The sequence below is a fragment of the Lactuca virosa genome, chromosome 7 (assembly GCF_052849685.1).
Source record: "Lactuca virosa cultivar CGN04683 chromosome 7, Lactuca_virosa_CGN04683_v6, whole genome shotgun sequence".
NCBI lineage: Eukaryota > Viridiplantae > Streptophyta > Magnoliopsida > Asterales > Asteraceae > Lactuca > Lactuca virosa.
In genome coordinates this window covers 38,259,041-38,274,132 of record NC_136432.1, presented here as the reverse complement: position 1 = coordinate 38,274,132, position 15,092 = coordinate 38,259,041, and positions in this window count along the sequence as shown.

Genomic DNA, 15,092 nt, shown 5'->3' with positions numbered 1-15,092 from the left:
CCCATTTATTGTGCAATCCTCAATCCATACCGCAACTAGAACCGACTCTTCACTTGACTAGGGTATGGAACTCTGTAATACCGTGATTTTTCACCAAAAAATTTTCTTTTATTTTTAACCATTTTTATATTAGAAAACGTTAGCGAAAGTCTTATTTAAAGTTTAAGGAAAACATCACCAATATTACGTTTATTTTCAAAACCTGTCCTTCAAAATCAAGTATTGTAATTTCAAACTATAACACTCAAAACCAAGTGCAAAATGAAAACATCACATGAGTCTCAAAATGGTACCATCTAAAAACATCTAGTAATAACTAACCCAAAGATTCCTATCCTCACCAAACCATCGAATATCATGCTACATGTACCAATGCAACCATATCAACAACCAAGAACAAGTGTTAGCATCGGCACAGTAAGTCACCTCAAGCACATGGATAAGAAAGCAACATTTATCATACATCATGTTCAATCACATAAACAATCCATGACATACAAACATCAAACATTGATAGAATTATTAATATATTAATTATATATTAATCTGAACATTCTTTCAGTAATTATTTGTTTATGTTCATAGGTGTGATTACTTTTTAATGTCCCTCAACTTCCTCGCTTATAAATATTAATATATAATGTATATATTAACTTGGACATTCTTTCATCGTAGTAATTATTTATTTATGTTCATCGGTATAATTACTATTAATGCCCCTCACTAAATGGGTCTAATCATCACTAACTACCCCCGAAGTAAGACCCTGTTCGCTACTAACGTGACCTGGCGACCGAGTACACCAAATGGGGCGCGAATCCCACCCGTAACACTGTCCTTGGTTCTCCGTCTTCACTAATTCGACTTTGCACGGACGTAACCAATGCATTGACGTTCGAGGGTGGTATCAACACCTCTACGAGCATGTCTACACCCAAACATGATGTTTCTACATGGCATCCAAGATCACCAACATCAATCCAGTCCTGTGCACCTTAGTGCACTCGAACCATGCCTCGAGATGGTTGTCTAGAAAACTACTCGACGTTGTCTTGGCTTAAGCTCTTTCTCCTCGATATCCTTCCGTCACAATATCCCAAAAAGGCACTCACCTAAAATTAGGTTTCTACCCTTTTATCATGCGCACTTGTGTTCCCATTATTATTTAATTTATAATTAGTTACTTCACTCACATGGGTAACACTGATGGGTTTTGAGCACTATAACAATCCTATGGTGCACATACAACCTTAAATGCTTTGGATCTAAGTTTTCTCAAGTTATACATGCAATTTCATTTCATACAAAGCATGAACCATAACTAGCATACAATTGGAGATTTACAACATAAAATCTAGTTTGATGAATACCTCTTAGTTGTAGCTTGTAGTTATTGTCCTTTCAAGAGCTTAGTACCTCAAATGTGATACCTCTAATAAGTCACAAACACCAAAAGCAAATGGAGGAATATGAGAGAGAGGTTAGGAGGCACCAAAAACGGCTAGGGTTTCTTCTTGGAATAGAGTGGCCGATTTTGGGAAGCTAGGGGTTCAATTTATAGTGTGGAATCCTTAGGGTTTCTTACATAAAACCATAATTCACTTAAGCCTTTAAGTATTCCAATGATCCATATGAAAAGCCCTTTCTGTAACATCCGGATTTTCAGGGACATTATTGTGTATGTTAATCTTGAGATTTAAGGAGGGACTCGACGAGTTGAGGGACCAACTCGCCGAGTCGAGGCGAGATTGCCGCGTGGATTTAATGAATGGACTCGACGAGTCAGAGGAGGGACTCGTCGAGTAGGTGCTGGGCAGAGAAACCCTAATTTCCCGGGTTTGGGACCTATTTAAAGGCATTTATAGCCTCAATTGCAGCTACCTTCCCCTGAGAGCAAACCCTATTTGCTATTATAGCTAGAGAGTGAGAGAGAAGTTCATATTGTGGTTCTTGGTGCATTTTTATGGAGAAGGATGAAGAGCTTCTTGATGGGGAACAAAGGAAGGCAGTGGATCTGTGGAATTGAGTGTTTCAGCTGCTAAGAGAAGGTACAAAGTTCTCATCTTGTTCATTCCTTGTACTAGATCTCATTTTGGGAGTTTTAGGGCTTTGCTTCCATTCTTTTGAATCTATGAGTCGAATGAGACCTGGTTGTGGTTGGAAATCTCAGATCTGGACCTCCTAAGGTCCTTAGAGTCTAGATGTCTCAGCTTTAGTGTTCCAAATGAGGGTTGATGAGCAAAAACCTTCATGAAGAGCATGTATTGGCGTTTTGAAGCAATAACATCATGTATGAACGTAAAGATCTAAGCTTTACGTAATTATTGAGCCTTGGGATGATAGATCTATAGTTTAGAGTGATAGATCTGGTTGAAATCGTCTGAATAAGAAATCAGATCAAAGGGACTCTCCGAGTCCATGACCTGACTCGACGAGTCGGCAAGGGTTTGTCCCGATGGATTGATTGTGCGATAACTCGGCGAGTTGGGGGTCAACTCGACGAGTTGAGCTGGACTTTTGATACTTCTGAGGATACGAGGGGACTCGACGAGTCGCAGGAGTGCACTCGACGAGTCGGGTCAAACTTGGACTGTTGACTCGAGTTTGACTTCTGTTGACCATGGGGTTTTGGTCAACATATGTGATGGAGACCTTGGAGGGGGTAAAATGGTCTTTTACCCACTTTAATGAGTTAGAAAGAGAAAGACTCGCCTTCGATTATCTGAGTTGTGAGAAGAGTATTAATAAGAGATATTCATCCTTTGTGTTAGGAGGAGACTAGTTCGAGATCCGAGCGCGAATTGCTCACCTGCTAGCCGAGGTGAGTCTTCTCACTATACATTACCTAGAGTGGTATCTATGTGTAGACCGAAGGGTCTTGTGTGCTATGTGTATGTATGAGATTATGTGCATTGTGATATATGTATGCAATGTGTTGTATAGACCGAACCGGAGGGTCCAACGATATAGACCGGACCGAAGGGTCCAACGATATAGACCGGACCGAAGGGTCCAACGATACAGACCCGACCGAAGGGTCCAACGAGCTATGACCGGACCAGAGGGTCCAATGAACTACGGGACTGGAGGGTCCCGCTGAGACACATCGACCGGAGGGTCGTACTGTAGCCTCGAGTGGCGTATGTGTTGTATGTGGTATTTTGGGGAACTCACTAAGCATTTATGCTTACCGTGTTATGTGATATGTGTTTCAGGTATCAGCGAGGGTCGCGGGAAGGCGCCGGCATGATTTGTACACACTGGCAGAAGATTCTGTGTTGAGATACTGGGATATGTTTTATTGTGATGACATTGATACATGAGATTTTGAGAATATTATATGAGATTTATTATGTTTGAAAAATGAAAAATTGTTTTAAAATTTACGTTGTTACAAGTTGGTATCAGAGCCTTGGTTTGAGGGATTCGGATGTACCTTCGGGTGTATTTGAACTCAAACTGAGGATTTGAGGGAATTTTCATAAAAGAAACAATTTTTCTAAAAAGAGTAAAAGATTTTTGAGAAAATCAGAACGGAGCAGTGTGTACGATCAGCCAGCGCCCGAACGGTGATTTCCCAAAATACCCTTACGTTATGTGTTATGAGATATTATGTGATATGATATGCATCCTAGAGATAGGCTAGGTATTCATATTTTAGGACTAGAGTGGCCTAATTTGTGATGCCTTAGTCTAGGAGTTGCTGTTATATGTGACGTGCCTTCGAGTATGTGTTGAGTATGAGTATCCAGCAGGAATCCTTTTAGAGAGGGATCTGAGTAAAGGAGTAATCTAGGAGAGATACCTAGATGAGCATTTGAGGAGTCTACTGAGAGAGTAGTCAGATTCCCGCGTGGGGTAAAGTTGCTTGAGTTCGGTGATATCCTTTGAGTATCAGGAGAGTAAGTGGGTAATAACCTAGAGTGGTTTTACATGTTGGTAGAAATTATTCGATGCCCGAATGCTGCTTGCTTCGTGCTTTGTGGAACTCTTGATGATGGGAGTCACCTACTAAGTGAATATGACGATATTCAGGAGGTAGATGGCTGGCATCATAAGGAGTTCTTCTGCAGCTGATGGCGGAGAAGTGTGAGAACCTAGGAAGAGCCTAGGAAAGGGTAACCCTAGTCAGATGAGTACGCTGACAAGAGTAGAGCATTTCGCAGAGGAGCGAACACACGTGACAGGATTGGTGATCGAGAAGGTTGAGCAGCTACTTAGGAACTCGGGGATGGTCTGTGCAGAAAGTATGGGTAGATGTGGCAGGTAGTATGGGCCCGTACTACTGAAAGCAGAGGACCCATACTCGATACAGGGAACATTCCGGAGGATCTAAGTAGCAGATCGAGAGGTGATTTCATGGTTCGAGTACCATGATTTGTAGCAGAACGAGAGGTGATTTCATGTTTCGAGTATCATGATTCGTAGCGGATTGAGAAGGGAGAACATGGTTCGAGTACCATGATTCGTAACGGATTGAGAAGAAACAACGTGGTTCGGGTACCATGATTCATAGCAGATCAAGAGGTGGCCACATGGTTCGAGTACCCTGACTCGTGGCGGTTAGTGCTTCTGGTTTACCGATTATTCTGTGGTGATTGTCTAGACTGAGATCAGATGTGAAAGAGTATGGGGTCAGAGGGCCATGATGAACGAGTTTTAGTGGAACATCCCTTGAAAGGGGAATCGAGTTAGCTCCGAGGGATTTTTGGTGAGATGCCAGTTGGAGTCGCAAGACTCAGGGATGAGTAGGGATGGTGCGTTATTGGAGAATACGGTCTGGGCTGAGCGACCGGACGATAGTGGAGATGTCATTTTCTGTGACCTGAGCGCTGCTATTTCTGTTCCAGTGGGAAACATGAAAGATATTGAGATTTTCGGTTTCCGAGGTTGGGGGTGAGCCCTGTGGCGTAGTTTTGGTTACGATCTTTCATCAGAGTATCTGGGCAGTATGTCTGCCGCGAGGTAAGGATATAGCATGAGTAGGTTGTCAGTGGGGACTGAGATGGTCAAGGACCAGGATACACCCTATTTGAGCATAGTAGGGCATGTGTTAGCTGCAGCAACGGACGATCAAGAGGAGTATATTGGAGTGGTGGCTCTTATTGTCTATGATGGGTATCGAGTGTGGAAATGAGGTCTCTGCTCTTATGATAATTCACGTGATGGGACGTCAGTTGAGGAGTCGAGGATGAGGAGCATGTTAGTTCATTATTTTCAGACTGAGGGTCAGTATTACTACTGGACAGTTGAGATGTCCGGTAGTGGGATGGTACGGGATTCTGAATGACTAGAGGCAGTCATGATGAGAAGTTTCTGAGGATTTCATCTGAGATTCGGGGTAGTTGGAGTTGTTTGATCTCCATCGGGGAGATCATCGAGCATTGTGTATCACCTTCCAAGGGTAGGTGCGATGTTACTGGTAAAAACAGTCTGTGGGATAGATTGTTGGTGAACCAATTGGTGATGGTTCGAACCCTGAGTGGGGGAGAACCGGGTACCTTTGAGGAGATTAGAGGTTGTTCAAGAGTGGTTGGAGAACTGGATATAGAGACCTGCGGTGCGGATTCCTGAGACCAGGGTTATTGGTGGTCAAGGCGAAGTGCAGAGCGAGATAGTGCATGTGGTATGTGTTAAGGAAAGGATGAGTGTCTCCACGGCAAGTGGCTGTCGATTGCAGACCGTGTGTGGCATGAAGATTAGTGGTGAATCCTGAAGGAACGCATTGTTGTATCTGTGTATGATGCGGTAAGTAGGAGATCAGTGGTTGAGACAGGACATCATGAGGTTCTGTGATGGTGTACCAAGGTATCCGAGTATGATGTTCTAAATTTCGGACTATTTTGAGACTTGAGTTATGGGATGACGAGTGGTGTATCAGGTGTCTACGGTTCCAGTGGGAGCCCTTTCAACTAGTTGACATCAAACGGGATTATTCGAGAATGTGGATTGCAGCAGGGAAAGGTGTTTTGTTATGGAAGATGTCGTCAGAAATATCAATGCTTAATTTGGGTAAGTATGTACACCTATGGTTGGTCCGCAGGGCATGAGTTAATGATCGCAGTGTGGCGTCGACTTGAGGATGAGATTGTGAAGTGGTAAGAGCAAGGGTGGTGATGCTACGGGGAGTCGTAGTACTCACTATTCAGTGAGAGGTTGTGGTGATGCTACGGGGAGCTGTAGTACTCACTATTCAGTGAGAGGTTGTGGTGATGCTATGGGGAGCCGTAGTACTCACTATTCAGTGAGAGGTTGTGGTGATGCTACGGGGAGCCGTAGTACTCATTATTCAGTGAGAGGTTGTGGTGATGCTGCGGGGAGCCGTAGCACTCATTATTCAGTGATAGGTTGTGGTGATGCTGCGGGGAGCCGTAGTACTCACTATTCGGTGAGAGGTTGTGGTGATGCTACGGGGAGCCGTAGTACTCACTATTCAGTGAGAGGTTGTGGTGATGCTATGGGGAGCCGTAGTACTCACTATTCAGTGAGAGGTTGTGGTGATGCTACGGGGAGCCGTAGTACTCATTATTCAGTGAGAGGTTGTGGTGATGCTGCGGGGAGCCGTAGTACTCACTATTCAGTGAGAGGTTGTTGTGATGCTGCGGGGAGCCGTAGTACTCACTATTCAGTGAGAGGTTGTTGTGATACTGCGGGGAGCCGTAGTACCCACTAGTCAGCAAGAGAATGTTGCGACGAAGTACTCTCTGATCAGAGCGTGAGACAGAGGAGTTTTGGGCTTGGGTAGCCCTAATATTTGAGTTTTGTGGGAGCCTGGTGGTCGAATCAGGGGTGAGACTGGGATCTCCATAATTGTCGGGAGTTGTTATATTCTGAATTGAGTAATGGTTGTCGCAACCAAAGGGAAGTGGATAAGTGAAGAACGCATGAGTTGCGGGTCATGAGTCATGAGTTGAGTGGTTCGTTGGGACGAGTGGTTCCAATTCTGTGCCGGATCAGACTCTCGAGTTGAGTTCGATTCTAGTAGTGTATCGAGTAGACAGAATGAGATTCCAGATTCAGAGATGCATTTCATTTGGAAGGGGGTATTGTTCCATATGGTGTCTTGGACTGGAGTGGGTCAATTCGTTGGTATGAGAAAACCATGAAACGCATGGAACTAATGAGTAGTGGACGACAGAGATCGAGAGTGAGTCGAATTCAGTATTCGCTTGAGGTACAGCGAACTCCGTGACTGGTGTGTGTCACACTGGGCCGAGATAGTTGTTGTGGAAAGGAAGTAGACGAGACGTTTTGGGACATGCAAGGGGTAACCTTTAGAGGTTCAGCTGCTGGGTCGGGTGAGGACCTGGTGCTCAGTTTTGAGAGGGGAGTTGAGGTTTATGTTTGTTAGATGTCGGAGGACGCTTCAGAACAAGCATGATCATTATCTGTGTTTGAGGTCAGGGTGTTGAGGATTCGTTGTTCAGATGGATTTGATTACAGTACAGTGGATGAGTCCCTGGTGTGATGTGATCCTTCCATTCCTTGGTATATGATCTGGGTTGTTTATCATGTCTGGGACGAGTGATCGGTAGCCAGTTTTGGGCATGGACTTGTTTTTATCGGTCCCCACCAGAGAATCAGAGGTGTAGTGAGCTATCAGGGTTTATTATTCGAGGAGCGAATAACGAGGTGACACTTGAAGAGAGCGGTCTGGCTGTGTATCGAGATACTAGAGTTTCCAGACTCTTGAGAGTCAGGAGGGGTAGCGTAGTGGCAGTGAGTCTGTTCTTTTCCAGGGAGGAGTTTCTGTTCGATTCAGGTGCCCAGAGAGAAAGATAGTTGTGTGGTATGAGATCCTTTGGATGGTGCTGTTCGATTATTGGATTAGATCTATATGTTGTTGAGAAGCGATTTCGAGGGCGAAATCTAATTCAAGTGGGGGAGAATTGTAACATCCGAATTTTCAGGGACATTATTGTGTATGTTAATCTTGAGATTTAAGGAGGGACTCGGCGAGTTGAGGGACCAACTCGCCGAGTCGAGGCGAGATTGCCGCGTGGATTTAATGAATGGACTCGACGAGTCAGAGGAGGGACTCGTCGAGTAGGTGCTGGGCAGAGAAACCCTAATTTCCCGGGTTTGGGACCTATTTAAAGGCATTTATAGCCTCAATTGCAGCTACCTTCCCCTGAGAGCAAACCCTATTTGCTATTATAGCTAGAGAGTGAGAGAGAAGTTCATATTGTGGTTCTTGGTGCATTTTTATGGAGAAGGATGAAGAGCTTCTTGATGGGGAACAAAGGAAGGCAGTGGATCTGTGGAATTGAGTGTTTCAGCTGCTAAGAGAAGGTACAAAGTTCTCATCTTGTTCATTCCTTGTACTAGATCTCATTTTGGGAGTTTTAGGGCTTTGCTTCCATTCTTTTGAATCTATGAGTCGAATGAGACCTGGTTGTGGTTGGAAACCTCAGATCTGGACCTCCTAAGGTCCTTAGAGTCTAGATGTCTCAGCTTTAGTGGTCCAAATGAGGGTTGATGAGCAAAAACCATCATGAAGAGCATGTATTGGCGTTTTGAAGCAATAGTATCATGTATGAACGTAAAGATCTAAGCTTTACGTAATTATTGAGCCTTGGGATGATAGATCTATAGTTTAGAGTGATAGATCTGGTTGAAATCGTCTGAATGAGAAATCAGATTAAAGGGACTCGCCGAGTCCATGACCTGACTCGACGAGTCGGCAAGGGTTTGTCCCGATGGATTGATTGTGCGATAACTCGGCGAGTTGGGGGTCAACTCGACGAGTTGAGCTGGACTTTTGATACTTCTGAGGATACGAGGGGACTCGACGAGTCGTAGGAGTGCACTCGACGAGTCGGGTCAAACTTGGACTGTTGACTCGAGTTTGACTTCTATTGACCATGGGGTTTTGGTCAATATATGTGATGGAGACCTTGGAGGGGGTAAAATGGTCTTTTACCCACTTTAATGAGTTAGAAAGAGAAAGACCCGCCTTCGATTATCTGAGTTGTGAGAAGAGTATTAATAAGAGATATTCATCCTTTGTGTTAGGAGGAGACTAGTTCGAGATCCGAGCGCGAGGTTATTTGCTCACCTGCTAGCCGATGTGAGTCTTCTCACTATACATTACCTAGAGTGGTATCTATGTGTAGACCGAAGGGTCTTGTGTGCTATGTGTATGTATGAGATTATGTGCATTGTGATATATGTATGCAATGTGTTATATAGATCGGACCGGAGGGTCCAACGATATAGACTGGACCGAAGGGTCCAACAATATAGACCGGACCGAAGGGTCCAACGATACAGACCGGACCGAAGGGTCCAACGAGCTATGACCGGACCAGAGGGTCCAACGAGCTACGGGACTGGAGGGTCCCGCTGAGACACATCGACCGGAGGGTCGTACTGTAGCCTCGAGTGGCGTATGTGTTGTATGTGGTATTTTGGGGAACTCACTAAGCATTTATGCTTACCGTGTTATGTGATATGTGTTTCAGGTATCAGCGAGGGTCGCGGGAAGGCGCCGACATGATTTGTACACACTGGCAGAAGATTCTGTGTTGAGATACTGGGATATGTTTTATTGTGATGACATTGATACATGAGATTTTGAGAATATTATATGAGATTTATTATGTTTGAAAAATGAAAAATTGTTTTAAAATTTACGTAACTGCCAATGCAATTTCAAATCCGATTAGCAATCGTAGATCGTAAAAGCCGCTGTCGAACTCTGATTTTATCAGTAATGCGTCCTTTAGATAAGGGATCAAATATTCCTCCGTTCTAGAAGATATCCTATAGACATGAGACATGGATTATAATCATTCTCTTTGTCCAAGTTCTGTTTCCCGATTTCCGATTTATGATGACTGACTAATTGAACAAATCAAATTAGTCGAGGCTTGGCCAAGCGCTTAGGGTGTCATCACTAAATCATCGAGGGGCCCACAAATATCTCTTTTATCCCTCTTAGGGTAAAAGGAACGGATAAACTTCGACTCATATGCTTGCTCAATTTACTCATCAAATCACACACAACAATACGTTTTATAACACCAAGTTACTGGTGCGTTTACGTATCATCAATGTGCAACTGACTTGTAAACTACAACTCATATGTCTCCGTTTCAAGAATATAAGATATTATCGTCTCACAATCACTTGTGATAAAATCCATGAAGTGATTCATGTGAGCGTGGGTTTAATCCAATACTCAAATTCTTATTTCAGGAGTACTCATGAACACTGCAGCAAACATTTGTTATGTCTAAGTTTTTAGACAATCTACAGACGGATTCATGACAGTCTTTCCTCATTACTTACTTCCAAAGTATGATCGACTGTGGATGTTTGAATAACCTAGTTATTCGGGAAGTAAAACATGCGAAGTGAAACACAAGAATAATTTAATCCAATATGGTCTCAAAACTTTTGAATATAAATAAAAAAACACTTATTATTTAATCACCATATCGATTACACGTTATTCATTGTATAACTTTTTCGACTAATCAACTTAATACTTGAATTAAAACAATAGCTATCCCATGCTCTAAACATGCACACTATGTTTACCTATGGTCCTTTCTTTGTGAAACAGATCAATTGGAAACATTTCAAATGATGCTCATTTCACAATTCCAAATCCTTATCATAAGTGTAAGGATACCAAATTCTTCCACTATTAGAATGTGTTAGATTCTAAGCTATTATGCAATGATCATTTTGTAATGACTAGGCACCAAAGTCACAGAGACTTTTCCAATTACAAAACATTACATTGGAGATACGAAGTCTCATATTCAAAATACATTCCTTTGAACATCCTTCTTGCATAAAAGTTTCAACACATAGATTCTTAATATCCAACTCCTATTATGGAAACATTTCCATATTGCCATATGACTATCCATTCTTAACAGAATCTTATCTATTCAGAATCACGTCAATATGGTCCATCCATTACTACACTTCCAACTGTCCTCAAGCAACCAATCTTCGGTAAACCTTAGATTATCCTCGACAGTTGTTTAATAATTTTAGTCATATCAAGTTCTGGTCCTTTTTCCCTCTTAATGCCCTAGACATTTGGAAAATCAGAGCAGGCGAATATTATAACATATGCAATCGATCCTATACCCGAAGCATATGGGATACTATTCACAATAAAGATATAATACTTTACCAATCTCTCGTTATAATATTTCTATATATGGAATTTCCAACGTTGAAACATTTCAACTTGCTATTCATATATACTAATGACTAAGTTCGATTAATTCAATCCAAACTTTTATATTCGAAATAAAGTATAAGTATCCTCTCCCTTACTATAACAAAACAACTTTTCAAACTCTGCAACTTTGCAAATCAAAACTTTGTTTCCTATAAATAACATTGCTAACTCGCAACACCTATGATAATGATTATGCTCCCACTAGCACAATAATTATGTCCTTACTAGCATAACACTTATGCTCCCACTAGTTTTGACATGTATCCAGAAATCATTTGGACTTCTAGAAATCAATACATATTGACTTTCATACCAAAGTTCAGATTTCTGATACGCGGTGCTTCGATAAATCTTTATCTAGACTTCTCAAGCTCATACACCATTCATTAGATAGCACAAGTGTGTGTTTAAACCTTTCAGAACTTAAAGCAATAAGTCTGAATGTTCAAACTAATTTCCATTTCTCATAATTCGAACTATGACGAGGGATGCCTTAATCACAATTGAAATTGAGACGCAATTAACACAACTGCTATCTCCTTAAAATCTACCAGTGAAATCATTTCCTCACAATCATTTTCATGAAGGAGATAAACCTTATGCCACTTAGATTTTATAGTATATGTGTTCCTATCCATGTGAATTTGTCATAACCATAATCACAAGACAAGGTTTGTAACAAATCCAAACTCATATGGACTGAACTTGTTCAATCTTAATTTCTTGCCATCTGGTAGCACAAGGGTCCTACCATTGCTTCCAAGTTATTGTGCAGCTCACCCCTACAGATTAATGTACTTTCCATTGATCAAGGTGTTTTGCCTTATACATTCAAATGAGAACTCACATGCATAGTTAACTTAATTGGAACGGGCACAGAAACAATAATATGTCAACACGATAGGTTGCAAACCTCAAGTCGTGTGCTAGTGATTAACAATAGGTCTATTCTTGATTAGTTCTTGAAACTTTTCAAGATCTTTTAAGACTCCCACTAAACTCTTGACATATAAGATTATCTTGTCAAGGAACATTCCTCGACAAAGTAATATTCAAGAATTAGTACGGGTTCTCATCAAGAACAACACTTCATACGATTGGTTTTGGTCTTTGTTTTATCCAGAACATCACAACTTCCAATCTCAAATGTACATGAGTAAGAAAACTTTTCTACTCTACATTTTATGAGGCGTTATAAACCTACTTAGAACATGTCACTCAAAGTATAACTTGGAGTAACTTAGAGTACGATTCTAAAACTCGAATTTGGAACGAAGTATGATTCATCTTATTGATTTAACCATTTCAACAATTCCTGATTCCTCTTCTTAGCCATATAAGTGCACTAAGGTGTCCTTAGAGGATCAATTGTGATATGGTTCCATAATCATTTGGATGATCATAAAACATGATACTAAAGTACTTTCCTTTCCTTTCAGATTGGAGAAACTTTTATCTTTCTGCCTAATTGATTCTTCTTATTCGTTCTGCTATACATTGAAACTTTTCAAGGTATTAGAATTACACTTAAACTAGTAAGCATAACCATATTTACTGAACCATCAGTAAATCATGATGAATAGCCTTCATCATTCTTTGTGGTTGATCTGACCAGTACACATCAATGTGTACTAGATCCTTTCATCTTTCACTTGACTTACATACTTATGTGAACAAGGAATTAGTCCCAATTTTCCCAAGTATCAAGATTTTCATACATCACATAATTCCAATCATATGATTCCAAGTTTTTGTCCAATTGAAACTTGGGCGATGAGAATCTTTCCTTACTTAGAAAATTACGACACTACCACAATTGATATAACTAAGAATCAAACCATTTTAAACATTGTTATTAATAGAAACATACAAACAACAATTTTCACAAATATCATTGCAAGGAAACATAAAATAAGATAAAATCAAAATTTTCTTTATTTATAAAATGCCGAAAACCTTGTCCTTACAATGCAAATTCAAATGAAAACTATGTTACTAAATATTCCTAAGCAATCTATCATAACTCCTAAGCAGCAGCTCAAAATCTGATCATCGAACCATGTGATCGAAATCCATATCTTCGCAACCAGACTCATCTTACTCTTCCTTTAAGCTTCCTTTCTTTTTTGGATCCTACAAAACATCAAATTGCAATCTTATCACACCATGTATTAAGAATCTGTAAATAGGAACTTAATAGAGTTAGATAGTAGACTTACCTGAAGTATAGTCATACATTTTGACTTTACTATCCTTGCGATCCTTCAGGTAGATACAACAGCTTCGCATCCAATGCCCCTTCTCTTGGCAATAGAAACAAATAGACTCTTTTGGAATGACACATGGAACAATACCAGACCTGGCCTTTCTCTTATGGTCAAACTTTTCGACCATGGCCAATTTCTCTCCCTTAGGAGAAGAAATCTTTTCTGGATCATCATTTCCATCGCCTATCTCTATGGAATTTTTGGAGGTAGATCTTCCAATCAAATTTGCTTTACCAGTGCGCCAAATCATATCTGATTCAGCAGCAATCAGCAAATATGTCAGATCAATGAGGGTTATGTCGTGATCTGTTACACAGTAGTCATTAACAAACTGACTATATGACTCGGGAAGTGACTGAAGAACCAAGTCAACAACTAGTTTCCTTGGGAAAACGACACCCAACATTCCTAGTATATCAATATGTAACTTCATCTCCAAGACGTGAGCACATACAGACTTTTCATCTTCGTGTTTACTTGCCAATAGTGCTTGAGTGATCTTGAACTTTTCAAGTCGACAAACATGTGGGTCAGGGAGAATTATTGGAGGAGGTGGAGGAAGAGAAGTATGATTTCCAGTTCCACCTTTGCACGAAAAAGGGATTGATCCTTCACCTTGATCGACATCTGGAATATCATCTTCATGAGGAAAGCCTTTTCCAAAGGATTGAGGAAGACCATAGTTGTCAGAACTAGACATCTACAAGGGAGAAATTCAAGTTAGTTGATTCAATCCTTAATATAACACCCAAATGAAATATTAAGCCTAGGACCCAACACAATAATTCACAATTCGGAAGAGGGATGCCGTAATCCAATTGTAAACTATTTGTCGGTAGGTAAATGACGATTTACCAATTCCACCACGAAAACGAAATTTTAAACGAATTAGGTTTTTTAACGAAACTCCTAGATCTTTTGAGTTTCATTGAACTTTTTAATGGCATGTTTAATCTCGATTATGCCCTTCAAGTTTGTTATTGTGATACCGAGGATCACAAACAATGTGTGAATAACCATGCAGATTAGCTTGGTACTCTCGAAGTCATTTATCACCTAATCAATGTGCCGGTTAGCCACACATGCTCCATTGATCTATGATAACCTACGAGCTACCCATTGCCATCCTTCATTAGTCCCATATTAGTGTGCCGGTTAACCACACACGCTCCAGTAACGACCAATAAGATGCAATGTGCAATTTCATGGATTAGCATCAAATTCACATTTTTCCTAAGTAACTAAGATTGTGAATTTATAAAACATTTAGTTACTTGTATTTCATTATACTTATTAATGAAAGTTTGTGTCCTATCCTACCCGTTCGGCTAACGACCCTCCACTGGTCAAGGGTGCGGTGGGTAAGATTAGATACCCAATGACGGTCATTTTACAGGCTGCTTCCTTAAACACCCCTTATAGACCAACTTCGTGAATGAGGCCTACTAACGGTAAGACTGACTTTTAATTTATAAATATATAATATATTAGACTTTTAATTTTATATAGTATAAGGGTGTATTTTACACATTGAAAATACTAAGTGGTTTAATCTATTAATAAATTATATTTTTAATTTAATTAAACTTAAACCATGTCATTATGGATTTATTAATTCT